At 43.9% G+C, this 15,534-nt stretch overlaps 1 long non-coding RNA gene across 1 annotated transcript in view; it reads right to left on the bottom strand.

The window, feature by feature from the left end:
• The window catches only part of LOC147029817 (uncharacterized), a 110,207-nt gene extending 95,673 nt beyond the window's left edge, over window positions 1-14,534 (bottom strand). The window contains exon 1 of the long non-coding RNA XR_015056097.1: window positions 14,449-14,534. This is a non-coding gene — a long non-coding RNA (uncharacterized LOC147029817). The remainder of the gene's footprint in view (window positions 1-14,448) is intronic.
• Between the last annotated feature and the right edge of the window lie 1,000 nt (window positions 14,535-15,534).

Genomic DNA, 15,534 nt, shown 5'->3' with positions numbered 1-15,534 from the left:
CGAAAAGGCCTCAGGCCTGTCACTAAGAAGTAAAAAACCGCTAAATCTCACCAGAGCTCTGGCAGTGTCTGACCATAAATTTACATTCTCCACAGGAAAATTTGGGAATACTGAGCTACCTTGACGAAAAGGCCTTAGGCCTGTCACTAAGAAGAAAAAACCGCTAAATCTCACCAGAGCTCGCAGTGTCTGACCATAAATTTACATTCTCCACAGGAAAAATTTGGGAATATCGAGCTACCTGACGAAAAGGCCTCAGGCCTGTCACTAAGAAGTAAAACCGCTAAATCTCACCAGAGTTGGCAGTGTCTGACCATAAATTTACATTCTCCACAGGAAAATTTGGCAATACCGAGCTACCTGACGAAAAGGCCTCAGGCCTGTCACTAAGAAGTAAAAAACCGCTAAATCTCACCAGAGTTGGCAGTGTCAGACCATAAATTTACATTCTCCACAGGAAAATTTGGGAATACTGAGCTACTTGTCGAAAAGGCCTCAGGCCTGTCATGAAGAGGAAAAACCGCTAAATCTCACCAGAGCTGGCAGTGTCCGACCATAAATTTACATTCTCCACAGAAAAATTTGGGAATATCGAGCTACCTGACGAAAAATGCTCAGGCCTGCACAAGTAAAAAACCGCTAAATCTCACCAGAACTGGCAGTGTCCGACCATAAATTTACATTCTCCACAGGAAAATTTGGGAATATCGAGCTTCCTGACGAAAAGGCCTCAGGCCTGTCATGAAGAGGAAAAAACCGGTTAATCTATCCAGAGCTCGCAGTATCCGACCATACATTTACATTCTCCACAGGAAAATTTGGGAATACTGAGCTACTTGACGAAAAGGCCTCAGGCCTGTCACTAAGAAGAAAAAAGCCACTAAATATCACCAGAGCTCGCAGTGTCTGACCATAAATTTACATTCTCCACAGAAAAATTTGGGAATATCGAGCTACCTGACGAAAAGGCCTCAGGCCTGTCACTAAGAAGTAAAAAACCGCTAAATCTCACCAGAACTGGCAGTGTCCGACCATAAATTTACATTCTCCACAGGAAAATTTGGGAATACCGAGCTACCTGACGAAAAGGCCTCAGGCCTGTCACTAAGAAGTAAAAAACCGCTAAATCTCACCAGAGTTGGCAGTGTCAGACCATAAATTTACATTCTCCACAGGAAAATTTGGGAATACTGAGCTACCTGACGGAAAGGTCTCAGGCCTGTCACGAAGAGGAAAAAAACCGCTAAATCTCACCAGAGCTGGCAGTCTGCCCAAAAATTTACATTCTCCACAGGAAAATTTGGGAATTCCGAGCTACCTGACGGAAAGGTCTCAGGCCTGTCACGAAGAGGAAAAAAAACGCTAAATCTCACCAGAGCTGGCAGTGTCTGACCATAAATTTACATTCTCCACAGGAAAATTGGGGAATATCGAGCCTGCTGACAAAAAGGCCTCAGGCCTGTCACTAAGAAGAAAAAGCCACTAAATATCACCAGAGCTCGCAGTGTCTGACCATAAATTTACATTCTCCACAGAAAAATTTGGGAATATCGAGCTACCTGACGAAAAGGCCTCAGGCCTGTCACTAAGAAGTAAAAAAACCGCTAAATCTCACCAGAACTGGCAGTGTCCGACCATAAATTTACATTCTCCACAGGAAAATTTGGCAATACCGAGCTACCTGCCGAAAAGGCCTCAGGCCTGTCACTAAGAAGTAAAAAACCGCTAAATCTCACCAGAGTTGGCAGTGTCAGACCATAAATTTACATTCTCCACAGGAAAATTTGGGAATACTGAGCTACTTGACGAAAAGGCCTCAGGCCTGTCACTAAGAAGTAAAAAACCGCTAAATCTCACCAGAGTTGGCAGTGTCAGACCATAAATTTACATTCTCCACAGGAAAATTTGGGAATACTGAGCTACTTGACGAAAAGGCCTCAGGCCTGTCATGAAGAGGAAAAACCGCTAAATCTCACCAGAGCTGGCAGTGTCCGACCATAAATTTACATTCTCCACAGAAAAATTTGGGAATATCGAGCAACCTGACGAAAAGGCCTCAGGCCTGTCACTAAGAAGTAAAAAACCGCTAAATCTCACCAGAACTGGCAGTGTCCGACCATACATTTACATTCTCCACAGGAAAATTTGGGAATACTGAGCTACTTGACGAAAAGGCCTCAGGCCTGTCACTAAGAAGAAAAAGCCACTAAATATCACCAGAGCTCGCAGTGTCTGACCATAAATTTACATTCTCCACAGAAAAATTTGGGAATATCGAGCTACCTGACGAAAAGGCCTCAGGCCTGTCACTAAGAAGTAAAAAACCGCTAAATCTCACCAGAACTGGCAGTGTCCGACCATAAATTTACATTCTCCACAGGAAAATTTGGCAATACCGAGCTACCTGACGAAAAGGCCTCAGGCCTGTCACTAAGAAGTAAAAAACCGCTAAATCTCACCAGAGTTGGCAGTGTCAGACCATAAATTTACATTCTCCACAGGAAAATTTGGGAATACTGAGCTACTTGTCGAAAAGGCCTCAGGCCTGTCATGAAGAGGAAAAACCGCTAAATCTCACCAGAGCTGGCAGTGTCCGACCATAAATTTACATTCTCCACAGAAAAATTTGGGAATATCGAGCTACCTGACGAAAAGGCCTCAGGCCTGTCACTAAGAAGTAATAAACCGCTAAATCTCACCAGAACTGGCAGTGTCCGACCATAAATTTACATTCTCCACAGGAAAATTTGGGAATATCGAGCTTCCTGACGAAAAGGCCTCAGGCCTGTCATGAAGAGGAAAAAACCGGTTAATCTATCCAGAGCTCGCAGTATCCGACCATACATTTACATTCTCCACAGGAAAATTTGGGAATACTGAGCTACTTGACGAAAAGGCCTCAGGCCTGTCACTAAGAAGAAAAAAGCCACTAAATATCACCAGAGCTCGCAGTGTCTGACCATAAATTTACATTCTCCACAGAAAAATTTGGGAATATCGAGCTACCTGACGAAAAGGCCTCAGGCCTGTCACTAAGAAGTAAAAAAACCGCTAAATCTCACCAGAACTGGCAGTGTCCGACCATAAATTTACATTCTCCACAGGAAAATTTGGCAATACCGAGCTACCTGCCGAAAAGGCCTCAGGCCTGTCACTAAGAAGTAAAAAACCGCTAAATCTCACCAGAGTTGGCAGTGTCAGACCATAAATTTACATTCTCCACAGGAAAATTTGGGAATACTGAGCTACTTGACGAAAAGGCCTTAGGCCTGTCATGAAGAGGAAAAACCGCTAAATCTCACCAGAGCTCGCAGTGTCTGACCATAAATTTACATTCTCCACAGAAAAATTTGGGAATATCGAGCTACCTGACGAAAAGGCCTCAGGCCTGTCACTAAGAAGTAAAAAACCGCTAAATCTCACCAGAGTTGGCAGTGTCTGACCATAAATTTACATTCTCCACAGGAAAATTTGGCAATACCGAGCTACCTGACGAAAAGGCCTCAGGCCTGTCACTAAGAAGTAAAAAACCGCTAAATCTCACCAGAGTTGGCAGTGTCAGACCATAAATTTACATTCTCCACAGGAAAATTTGGGAATACTGAGCTACTTGTCGAAAAGGCCTCAGGCCTGTCATGAAGAGGAAAAACCGCTAAATCTCACCAGAGCTGGCAGTGTCCGACCATAAATTTACATTCTCCACAGAAAAATTTGGGAATATCGAGCTACCTGACGAAAAGGCCTCAGGCCTGTCACTAAGAAGTAAAAAACCGCTAAATCTCACCAGAACTGGCAGTGTCCGACCATAAATTTACATTCTCCACAGGAAAATTTGGGAATATCGAGCTTCCTGACGAAAAGGCCTCAGGCCTGTCATGAAGAGGAAAAAACCGGTTAATCTATCCAGAGCTCGCAGTATCCGACCATACATTTACATTCTCCACAGGAAAATTTGGGAATACTGAGCTACTTGACGAAAAGGCCTCAGGCCTGTCACTAAGAAGAAAAAAGCCACTAAATATCACCAGAGCTCGCAGTGTCTGACCATAAATTTACATTCTCCACAGAAAAATTTGGGAATATCGAGCTACCTGACGAAAAGGCCTCAGGCCTGTCACTAAGAAGTAAAAAACCGCTAAATCTCACCAGAACTGGCAGTGTCCGACCATAAATTTACATTCTCCACAGGAAAATTTGGCAATACCGAGCTACCTGACGAAAAGGCCTCAGGCCTGTCACTAAGAAGTAAAAAACCGCTAAATCTCACCAGAGTTGGCAGTGTCAGACCATAAATTTACATTCTCCACAGGAAAATTTGGGAATACTGAGCTACCTGACGGAAAGGTCTCAGGCCTGTCACGAAGAGGAAAAAAACCGCTAAATCTCACCAGAGCTGGCAGTCTGCCCAAAAATTTACATTCTCCACAGGAAAATTTGGGAATTCCGAGCTACCTGACGGAAAGGTCTCAGGCCTGTCACGAAGAGGAAAAAAAACGCTAAATCTCACCAGAGCTGGCAGTGTCTGACCATAAATTTACATTCTCCACAGGAAAATTGGGGAATATCGAGCCTGCTGACAAAAAGGCCTCAGGCCTGTCATGAAGAGGAAAAAACCGGTTAATCTATCCAGAGCTCGCAGTATCCGACCATACATTTACATTCTCCACAGGAAAATTTGGGAATACTGAGCTACTTGACGAAAAGGCCTCAGGCCTGTCACTAAGAAGAAAAAAGCCACTAAATATCACCAGAGCTCGCAGTGTCTGACCATAAATTTACATTCTCCACAGAAAAATTTGGGAATATCGAGCTACCTGACGAAAAGGCCTCAGGCCTGTCACTAAGAAGTAAAAAACCGCTAAATCTCACCAGAACTGGCAGTGTCCGACCATAAATTTACATTCTCCACAGGAAAATTTGGCAATACCGAGCTACCTGCCGAAAAGGCCTCAGGCCTGTCACTAAGAAGTAAAAAACCGCTAAATCTCACCAGAGTTGGCAGTGTCAGACCATAAATTTACATTCTCCACAGGAAAATTTGGGAATACTGAGCTACTTGACGAAAAGGCCTCAGGCCTGTCATGAAGAGGAAAAACCGCTAAATCTCACCAGAGCTGGCAGTGTCCGACCATAAATTTACATTCTCCACAGAAAAATTTGGGAATATCGAGCAACCTGACGAAAAGGCCTCAGGCCTGTCACTAACAAGTAAAAATCCGCTAAATCTCTCCAGAACTGCCAGTGTCCGACCATACATTTACATTCTCCACAGGAAAATTTGGGAATATCGAGCTTCCTGACGAAAAGGCCTCAGGCCTGTCATGAAGAAGAAAAACCGGTTAATCTATCCAGAGCTCGCAGTATCCGACCATACATTTACATTCTCCACAGGAAAATTTGGGAATACTGAGCTACTTGACGAAAAGGCCTCAGGCCTGTCACTAAGAAGTAAAAAGCCACTAAATATCACCAGAGCTGGCAGTGTCTGACCATAAATTTACATTCTCCACAGAAAAATTTGGGAATATCGAGCTACCTGACGAAAAGGCCTCAGGCCTGTCACTAAGAAGTAAAAACCGCTAAATCTCACCAGAACTGGCAGTGTCCGACCATAAATTTACATTCTCCACAGGAAAATTTGGCAATACCGAGCTACCTGCCGAAAAGGCCTCAGGCCTGTCACTAAGAAGTAAAAAACCGCTAAATCTCACCAGAGTTGGCAGTGTCAGACCATAAATTTACATTCTCCACAGAAAAATTTGGGAATATCGAGCTACCTGACGAAAAGGCCTCAGGCCTGTCACTAAGAAGTAAAAAACCGCTAAATCTCACCAGAACTGGCAGTGTCCGACCATAAATTTACATTCTCCACAGGAAAATTTGGGAATATCGAGCTTCCTGACGAAAAGGCCTCAGGCCTGTCATGAAGAGGAAAAAACCGGTTAATCTATCCAGAGCTCGCAGTATCCGACCATACATTTACATTCTCCACAGGAAAATTTGGGAATACTGAGCTACTTGACGAAAAGGCCTCAGGCCTGTCACTAAGAAGAAAAAAGCCACTAAATATCACCAGAGCTCGCAGTGTCTGACCATAAATTTACATTCTCCACAGAAAAATTTGGGAATATCGAGCTACCTGACGAAAAGGCCTCAGGCCTGTCACTAAGAAGTAAAAAACCGCTAAATCTCACCAGAACTGGCAGTGTCCGACCATAAATTTACATTCTCCACAGGAAAATTTGGCAATACCGAGCTACCTGACGAAAAGGCCTCAGGCCTGTCACTAAGAAGTAAAAAACCGCTAAATCTCACCAGAGTTGGCAGTGTCAGACCATAAATTTACATTCTCCACAGGAAAATTTGGGAATACTGAGCTACTTGTCGAAAAGGCCTCAGGCCTGTCATGAAGAGGAAAAACCGCTAAATCTCACCAGAACTGGCAGTGTCCGACCATAAATTTACATTCTCCACAGGAAAATTTGGCAATACCGAGCTACCTGACGAAAAGGCCTCAGGCCTGTCACTAAGAAGTAAAAAACCGCTAAATCTCACCAGAACTGGCAGTGTCCGACCATAAATTTACATTCTCCACAGGAAAATTTGGGAATATCGAGCTTCCTGACGAAAAGGCCTCAGGCCTGTCATGAAGAGGAAAAAACCGGTTAATCTATCCAGAGCTCGCAGTATCCGACCATACATTTACATTCTCCACAGGAAAATTTGGGAATACTGAGCTACTTGACGAAAAGGCCTCAGGCCTGTCACTAAGAAGAAAAAAGCCACTAAATATCACCAGAGCTCGCAGTGTCTGACCATAAATTTACATTCTCCACAGAAAAATTTGGGAATATCGAGCTACCTGACGAAAAGGCCTCAGGCCTGTCACTAAGAAGTAAAAAACCGCTAAATCTCACCAGAACTGGCAGTGTCCGACCATAAATTTACATTCTCCACAGGAAAATTTGGCAATACCGAGCTACCTGCCGAAAAGGCCTCAGGCCTGTCACTAAGAAGTAAAAAACCGCTAAATCTCACCAGAGTTGGCAGTGTCAGACCATAAATTTACATTCTCCACAGGAAAATTTGGGAATACTGAGCTACTTGACGAAAAGGCCTTAGGCCTGTCATGAAGAGGAAAAACCGCTAAATCTCACCAGAGCTCGCAGTGTCTGACCATAAATTTACATTCTCCACAGAAAAATTTGGGAATATCGAGCTACCTGACGAAAAGGCCTCAGGCCTGTCACTAAGAAGTAAAAAACCGCTAAATCTCACCAGAGTTGGCAGTGTCTGACCATAAATTTACATTCTCCACAGGAAAATTTGGCAATACCGAGCTACCTGACGAAAAGGCCTCAGGCCTGTCACTAAGAAGTAAAAAACCGCTAAATCTCACCAGAGTTGGCAGTGTCAGACCATAAATTTACATTCTCCACAGGAAAATTTGGGAATACTGAGCTACTTGTCGAAAAGGCCTCAGGCCTGTCATGAAGAGGAAAAACCGCTAAATCTCACCAGAGCTGGCAGTGTCCGACCATAAATTTACATTCTCCACAGAAAAATTTGGGAATATCGAGCTACCTGACGAAAAGGCCTCAGGCCTGTCACTAAGAAGTAAAAAACCGCTAAATCTCACCAGAACTGGCAGTGTCCGACCATAAATTTACATTCTCCACAGGAAAATTTGGGAATATCGAGCTTCCTGACGAAAAGGCCTCAGGCCTGTCATGAAGAGGAAAAAACCGGTTAACCCATCCAGAGCTCGCAGTATCCGACCATACATTTACATTCTCCACAGGAAAATTTGGGAATACTGAGCTACTTGACGAAAAGGCCTCAGGCCTGTCACTAAGAAGAAAAAAGCCACTAAATATCACCAGAGCTCGCAGTGTCTGACCATAAATTTACATTCTCCACAGAAAAATTTGGGAATATCGAGCTACCTGACGAAAAGGCCTCAGGCCTGTCACTAAGAAGTAAAAAACCGCTAAATCTCACCAGAACTGGCAGTGTCCGACCATAAATTTACATTCTCCACAGGAAAATTTGGCAATACCGAGCTACCTGACGAAAAGGCCTCAGGCCTGTCACTAAGAAGTAAAAAACCGCTAAATCTCACCAGAGTTGGCAGTGTCAGACCATAAATTTACATTCTCCACAGGAAAATTTGGGAATACTGAGCTACTTGACGAAAAGGCCTCAGGCCTGTCATGAAGAGGAAAAACCGCTAAATCTCACCAGAGCTGGCAGTGTCCGACCATAAATTTACATTCTCCACAGAAAAATTTGGGAATATCGAGCTACCTGACGAAAAGGCCTCAGGCCTGTCACTAAGAAGTAAAAAACCGCTAAATCTCACCAGAACTGGCAGTGTCCGACCATAAATTTACATTCTCCACAGGAAAATTTGGGAATATCGAGCTTCCTGACGAAAAGGCCTCAGGCCTGTCATGAAGAGGAAAAAACCGGTTAATCTATCCAGAGCTCGCAGTATCCGACCATACATTTACATTCTCCACAGGAAAATTTGGGAATACTGAGCTACTTGACGAAAAGGCCTCAGGCCTGTCACTAAGAAGAAAAAAGCCACTAAATATCACCAGAGCTCGCAGTGTCTGACCATAAATTTACATTCTCCACAGAAAAATTTGGGAATATCGAGCTACCTGACGAAAAGGCCTCAGGCCTGTCACTAAGAAGTAAAAAACCGCTAAATCTCACCAGAACTGGCAGTGTCCGACCATAAATTTACATTCTCCACAGGAAAATTTGGCAATACCGAGCTACCTGACGAAAAGGCCTCAGGCCTGTCACTAAGAAGTAAAAAACCGCTAAATCTCACCAGAGTTGGCAGTGTCAGACCATAAATTTACATTCTCCACAGGAAAATTTGGGAATACTGAGCTACCTGACGGAAAGGTCTCAGGCCTGTCACGAAGAGGAAAAAAACCGCTAAATCTCACCAGAGCTGGCAGTCTGCCCAGAAATTTACATTCTCCACAGGAAAATTTGGGAATACTGAGCTACCTGACGGAAAGGTCTCAGGCCTGTCACGAAGAGGAAAAAAACCGCTAAATCTCACCAGAGCTGGCAGTGTCAGACCATAAATTTACATTCTCCACAGGAAAATTTGGGAATATCGAGCCTGCTGACGAAAAGGCCTCAGGCCTGTCATGAAGAGGAAAAAACCGGTTAACCCATCCAGAGCTCGCAGTATCCGACCATACATTTACATTCTCCACAGGAAAATTTGGGAATACTGAGCTACTTGACGAAAAGGCCTCAGGCCTGTCACTAAGAAGAAAAAAGCCACTAAATATCACCAGAGCTCGCAGTGTCTGACCATAAATTTACATTCTCCACAGAAAAATTTGGGAATATCGAGCTACCTGACGAAAAGGCCTCAGGCCTGTCACTAAGAAGTAATTAAACCCCTAAATCTCACCAGAACTGGCAGTGTCCGACCATAAATTTACATTCTCCACAGGAAAATTGGACAATACCGAGATACCTGCCCAAAAGGCCTCAGGCCTGTCATGAAGAGGAAAAACCGCTAAATCTCACCAGAGCTGGCAGTGTCAGACCATAAATTTACATTCTCCACAGGAAAATTTGGGAATACTGAGCTACTTGACGAAAAGGCCTCAGGCCTGTCATGAAGAGGAAAAACCGCTAAATCTCACCAGAGCTGGCAGTGTCCGACCATAAATTTACATTCTCCACAGAAAAATTTGGGAATATCGAGCAACCTGACGAAAAGGCCTCAGGCCTGTCACTAAGAAGTAAAAAACCGCTAAATCTCACCAGAACTGGCAGTGTCCGACCATACATTTACATTCTCCACAGGAAAATTTGGGAATACTGAGCTACTTGACGAAAAGGCCTCAGGCCTGTCACTAAGAAGAAAAAAGCCACTAAATATCACCAGAGCTCGCAGTGTCTGACCATAAATTTACATTCTCCACAGAAAAATTTGGGAATATCGAGCTACCTGACGAAAAGGCCTCAGGCCTGTCACTAAGAAGTAAAAAACCGCTAAATCTCACCAGAACTGGCAGTGTCCGACCATAAATTTACATTCTCCACAGGAAAATTTGGCAATACCGAGCTACCTGACGAAAAGGCCTCAGGCCTGTCACTAAGAAGTAAAAAACCGCTAAATCTCACCAGAGTTGGCAGTGTCAGACCATAAATTTACATTCTCCACAGGAAAATTTGGGAATACTGAGCTACTTGTCGAAAAGGCCTCAGGCCTGTCATGAAGAGGAAAAACCGCTAAATCTCACCAGAGCTGGCAGTGTCCGACCATAAATTTACATTCTCCACAGAAAAATTTGGGAATATCGAGCTACCTGACGAAAAGGCCTCAGGCCTGTCACTAAGAAGTAAAAAACCGCTAAATCTCACCAGAACTGGCAGTGTCCGACCATAAATTTACATTCTCCACAGGAAAATTTGGGAATATCGAGCTTCCTGACGAAAAGGCCTCAGGCCTGTCATGAAGAGGAAAAACCGGTTAATCTATCCAGAGCTCGCAGTATCCGACCATACATTTACATTCTCCACAGGAAAATTTGGGAATACTGAGCTACTTGACGAAAAGGCCTCAGGCCTGTCACTAAGAAGAAAAAAGCCACTAAATATCACCAGAGCTCGCAGTGTCTGACCATAAATTTACATTCTCCACAGAAAAATTTGGGAATATCGAGCTACCTGACGAAAAGGCCTCAGGCCTGTCACTAAGAAGTAAAAAACCGCTAAATCTCACCAGAACTGGCAGTGTCCGACCATAAATTTACATTCTCCACAGGAAAATTTGGCAATACCGAGCTACCTGCCGAAAAGGCCTCAGGCCTGTCACTAAGAAGTAAAAAACCGCTAAATCTCACCAGAGTTGGCAGTGTCAGACCATAAATTTACATTCTCCACAGGAAAATTTGGGAATACTGAGCTACTTGACGAAAAGGCCTCAGGCCTGTCATGAAGAGGAAAAACCGCTAAATCTCACCAGAGCTGGCAGTGTCCGACCATAAATTTACATTCTCCACAGAAAAATTTGGGAATATCGAGCAACCTGACGAAAAGGCCTCAGGCCTGTCACTAAGAAGTAAAAAACCGCTAAATCTCACCAGAACTGGCAGTGTCCGACCATACATTTACATTCTCCACAGGAAAATTTGGGAATACTGAGCTACTTGACGAAAAGGCCTCAGGCCTGTCACTAAGAAGAAAAAAGCCACTAAATATCACCAGAGCTCGCAGTGTCTGACCATAAATTTACATTCTCCACAGAAAAATTTGGGAATATCGAGCTACCTGACGAAAAGGCCTCAGGCCTGTCACTAAGAAGTAAAAAACCGCTAAATCTCACCAGAACTGGCAGTGTCCGACCATAAATTTACATTCTCCACAGGAAAATTTGGCAATACCGAGCTACCTGACGAAAAGGCCTCAGGCCTGTCACTAAGAAGTAAAAAACCGCTAAATCTCACCAGAGTTGGCAGTGTCAGACCATAAATTTACATTCTCCACAGGAAAATTTGGGAATACTGAGCTACTTGACGAAAAGGCCTCAGGCCTGTCATGAAGAGGAAAAACCGCTAAATCTCACCAGAGCTGGCAGTGTCCGACCATAAATTTACATTCTCCACAGAAAAATTTGGGAATATCGAGCTACCTGACGAAAAGGCCTCAGGCCTGTCACTAAGAAGTAAAAAACCGCTAAATCTCACCAGAACTGGCAGTGTCCGACCATAAATTTACATTCTCCACAGGAAAATTTGGGAATATCGAGCTTCCTGACGAAAAGGCCTCAGGCCTGTCATGAAGAGGAAAAAACCGGTTAATCTATCCAGAGCTCGCAGTATCCGACCATACATTTACATTCTCCACAGGAAAATTTGGGAATACTGAGCTACTTGACGAAAAGGCCTCAGGCCTGTCACTAAGAAGAAAAAAGCCACTAAATATCACCAGAGCTCGCAGTGTCTGACCATAAATTTACATTCTCCACAGAAAAATTTGGGAATATCGAGCTACCTGACGAAAAGGCCTCAGGCCTGTCACTAAGAAGTAAAAAACCGCTAAATCTCACCAGAACTGGCAGTGTCCGACCATAAATTTACATTCTCCACAGGAAAATTTGGCAATACCGAGCTACCTGCCGAAAAGGCCTCAGGCCTGTCACTAAGAAGTAAAAAACCGCTAAATCTCACCAGAGTTGGCAGTGTCAGACCATAAATTTACATTCTCCACAGGAAAATTTGGGAATACTGAGCTACTTGACGAAAAGGCCTCAGGCCTGTCATGAAGAGGAAAAACCGCTAAATCTCACCAGAGCTGGCAGTGTCCGACCATAAATTTACATTCTCCACAGAAAAATTTGGGAATATCGAGCAACCTGACGAAAAGGCCTCAGGCCTGTCACTAAGAAGTAAAAAACCGCTAAATCTCACCAGAACTGGCAGTGTCCGACCATACATTTACATTCTCCACAGGAAAATTTGGGAATACTGAGCTACTTGACGAAAAGGCCTCAGGCCTGTCACTAAGAAGAAAAAAGCCACTAAATATCACCAGAGCTCGCAGTGTCTGACCATAAATTTACATTCTCCACAGAAAAATTTGGGAATATCGAGCTACCTGACGAAAAGGCCTCAGGCCTGTCACTAAGAAGTAAAAAACCGCTAAATCTCACCAGAACTGGCAGTGTCCGACCATAAATTTACATTCTCCACAGGAAAATTTGGCAATACCGAGCTACCTGACGAAAAGGCCTCAGGCCTGTCACTAAGAAGTAAAAAACCGCTAAATCTCACCAGAGTTGGCAGTGTCAGACCATAAATTTACATTCTCCACAGGAAAATTTGGGAATACTGAGCTACTTGACGAAAAGGCCTCAGGCCTGTCATGAAGAGGAAAAACCGCTAAATCTCACCAGAGCTGGCAGTGTCCGACCATAAATTTACATTCTCCACAGAAAAATTTGGGAATATCGAGCTACCTGACGAAAAGGCCTCAGGCCTGTCACTAAGAAGTAAAAAACCGCTAAATCTCACCAGAACTGGCAGTGTCCGACCATAAATTTACATTCTCCACAGGAAAATTTGGGAATATCGAGCTTCCTGACGAAAAGGCCTCAGGCCTGTCATGAAGAGGAAAAAACCGGTTAATCTATCCAGAGCTCGCAGTATCCGACCATACATTTACATTCTCCACAGGAAAATTTGGGAATACTGAGCTACTTGACGAAAAGGCCTCAGGCCTGTCACTAAGAAGAAAAAAGCCACTAAATATCACCAGAGCTCGCAGTGTCTGACCATAAATTTACATTCTCCACAGAAAAATTTGGGAATATCGAGCTACCTGACGAAAAGGCCTCAGGCCTGTCACTAAGAAGTAAAAAACCGCTAAATCTCACCAGAACTGGCAGTGTCCGACCATAAATTTACATTCTCCACAGGAAAATTTGGCAATACCGAGCTACCTGCCGAAAAGGCCTCAGGCCTGTCACTAAGAAGTAAAAAACCGCTAAATCTCACCAGAGTTGGCAGTGTCAGACCATAAATTTACATTCTCCACAGGAAAATTTGGGAATACTGAGCTACTTGACGAAAAGGCCTCAGGCCTGTCATGAAGAGGAAAAACCGCTAAATCTCACCAGAGCTGGCAGTGTCCGACCATAAATTTACATTCTCCACAGAAAAATTTGGGAATATCGAGCAACCTGACGAAAAGGCCTCAGGCCTGTCACTAAGAAGTAAAAAACCGCTAAATCTCACCAGAACTGGCAGTGTCCGACCATACATTTACATTCTCCACAGGAAAATTTGGGAATATCGAGCAACCTGACGAAAAGGCCTCAGGCCTGTCACTAAGAAGTAAAAAACCGCTAAATCTCACCAGAACTGGCAGTGTCCGACCATAAATTTACATTCTCTACAGGAAAATTTGGCAATACCGAGCTACCTGACGAAAAGGCCTCAGGCCTGTCATGAAGAGGAAAAATCCGGTTAATCTATCCAGAGCTCGCAGTGTCCGACCATAAATTTACATTCTCCACAGGAAAATTTGGAATATCGAGCGACCTGACGAAAAGGCCTCAGGCCTGTCATTAACTGATTGTAAAGAAAAGATGAAGATTTTGGAATCTCTGTGACGGTTCTTTACAACAACAATGTAAATACACAAAATGTTTCCAATACAAATCAATGAAAATATCGAACGGACAAGCATAAGATGCGGCAAAATGACCCAGAGCACGAAACCTCAACTCACCATTGCGGATCATCAGATCATTAATTATTATAATAACTCGCCAAACCCGCGCAAGGTTTCAAAAGTAAGGGTTCGTTGGCACGTCAATATATCCAGTGTTCACAATTTTATTTATATAATTTATTTAAATACAATGTTTCTTGCTACATTTTTGTGTGTCAAACTCACCTTCTGAGGTAGTCAGCATGTGTAGAAGAAGGTTTTACATTGCTGACGCCTCTCAGTGGTGACGGTCTATCGACGACAGACGTAATGACGTCAGCGAATGACCGATGATGTCATTACGTTATTACGACTCTCAGCGGTGACGTCGCACGTCGCCATGCAAACGAATGTAAAAATTAGAAAATCGCCAAAAATTCCCAAACCCGTCCGTCTGACGCGATCTCACATAGCCCATGCTGTTCATAAGACCGCAGAGCACCCGCATGACGAAAATGGCGACAATCCGTCAGTCAGTTTCGGAGGAGATACGTCCATAAAATATGGATTCGCATATAAATATGATAATGGATGATGCAGCCACTGAAACTTTGAATTACCTGGTGAAATAGTTCAGGATTGTGCTGCGCTTTGCTGTCGGACACGATCCCGAAAATGTTGCCTTTCTCTTCGGAGCCTGTAATCATGATAATGATAACCGTGTTGTTATTTCATGACCCATCATAAGCTTGGCAGGTGAGTGACCGGTGGTTTGATGTGGTCTGGTGTGGTAGTTGAGCAACACATGAGCGAGACGAGATTGAATGGAGCCTTCCTTGACGTGGCTTAGACCATTCTTGATGATCTGAACAGCATGTCTGGCTTGACCATTACTGGCAGGTTTGTTGGGGGGCAGATGTGTAGTGCTTAATGCCATTCATTTTACAAAAGTTCTGAAACTCTGAACTCATAAATGACGATCCATTATCTGATCCAATGGAGGTTGGAATACCATATTGTGCGAACATGGGACATAGAGCTTCATTTGTTCCAGCAGAGGATGAGGATGGCACCACAAGAGCTTCAATCCATTTGGAGTGAGCATCAAGTACGATAAGGAAAAGCTTCCCTTGAAATGAACCAGCATGGTCGATGTGTCGTCTGGGCCATGGTTTTGATGGCCACGACCACATGGCCAATGGAGACTGTGGCGGTGTCTTAGCACATGGGCTTGACAAGTGTAACAATGGCGTGCTCTGGATTCAATGTCACTGTCCAAACCTGGCCACCAAACATGGGCTCGGGCAAAAGCCTTCATGGTGACTCTGCCTG

The sequence above is a fragment of the Eptatretus burgeri genome, chromosome 3 (assembly GCF_056783735.1).
Source record: "Eptatretus burgeri isolate ZD-2024b chromosome 3, Ebu_testis_v1, whole genome shotgun sequence".
Classification (NCBI taxonomy): Eukaryota; Metazoa; Chordata; class Myxini; order Myxiniformes; family Myxinidae; genus Eptatretus; species Eptatretus burgeri.
This window is presented reverse-complemented; position numbering and strand designations above follow the sequence as displayed.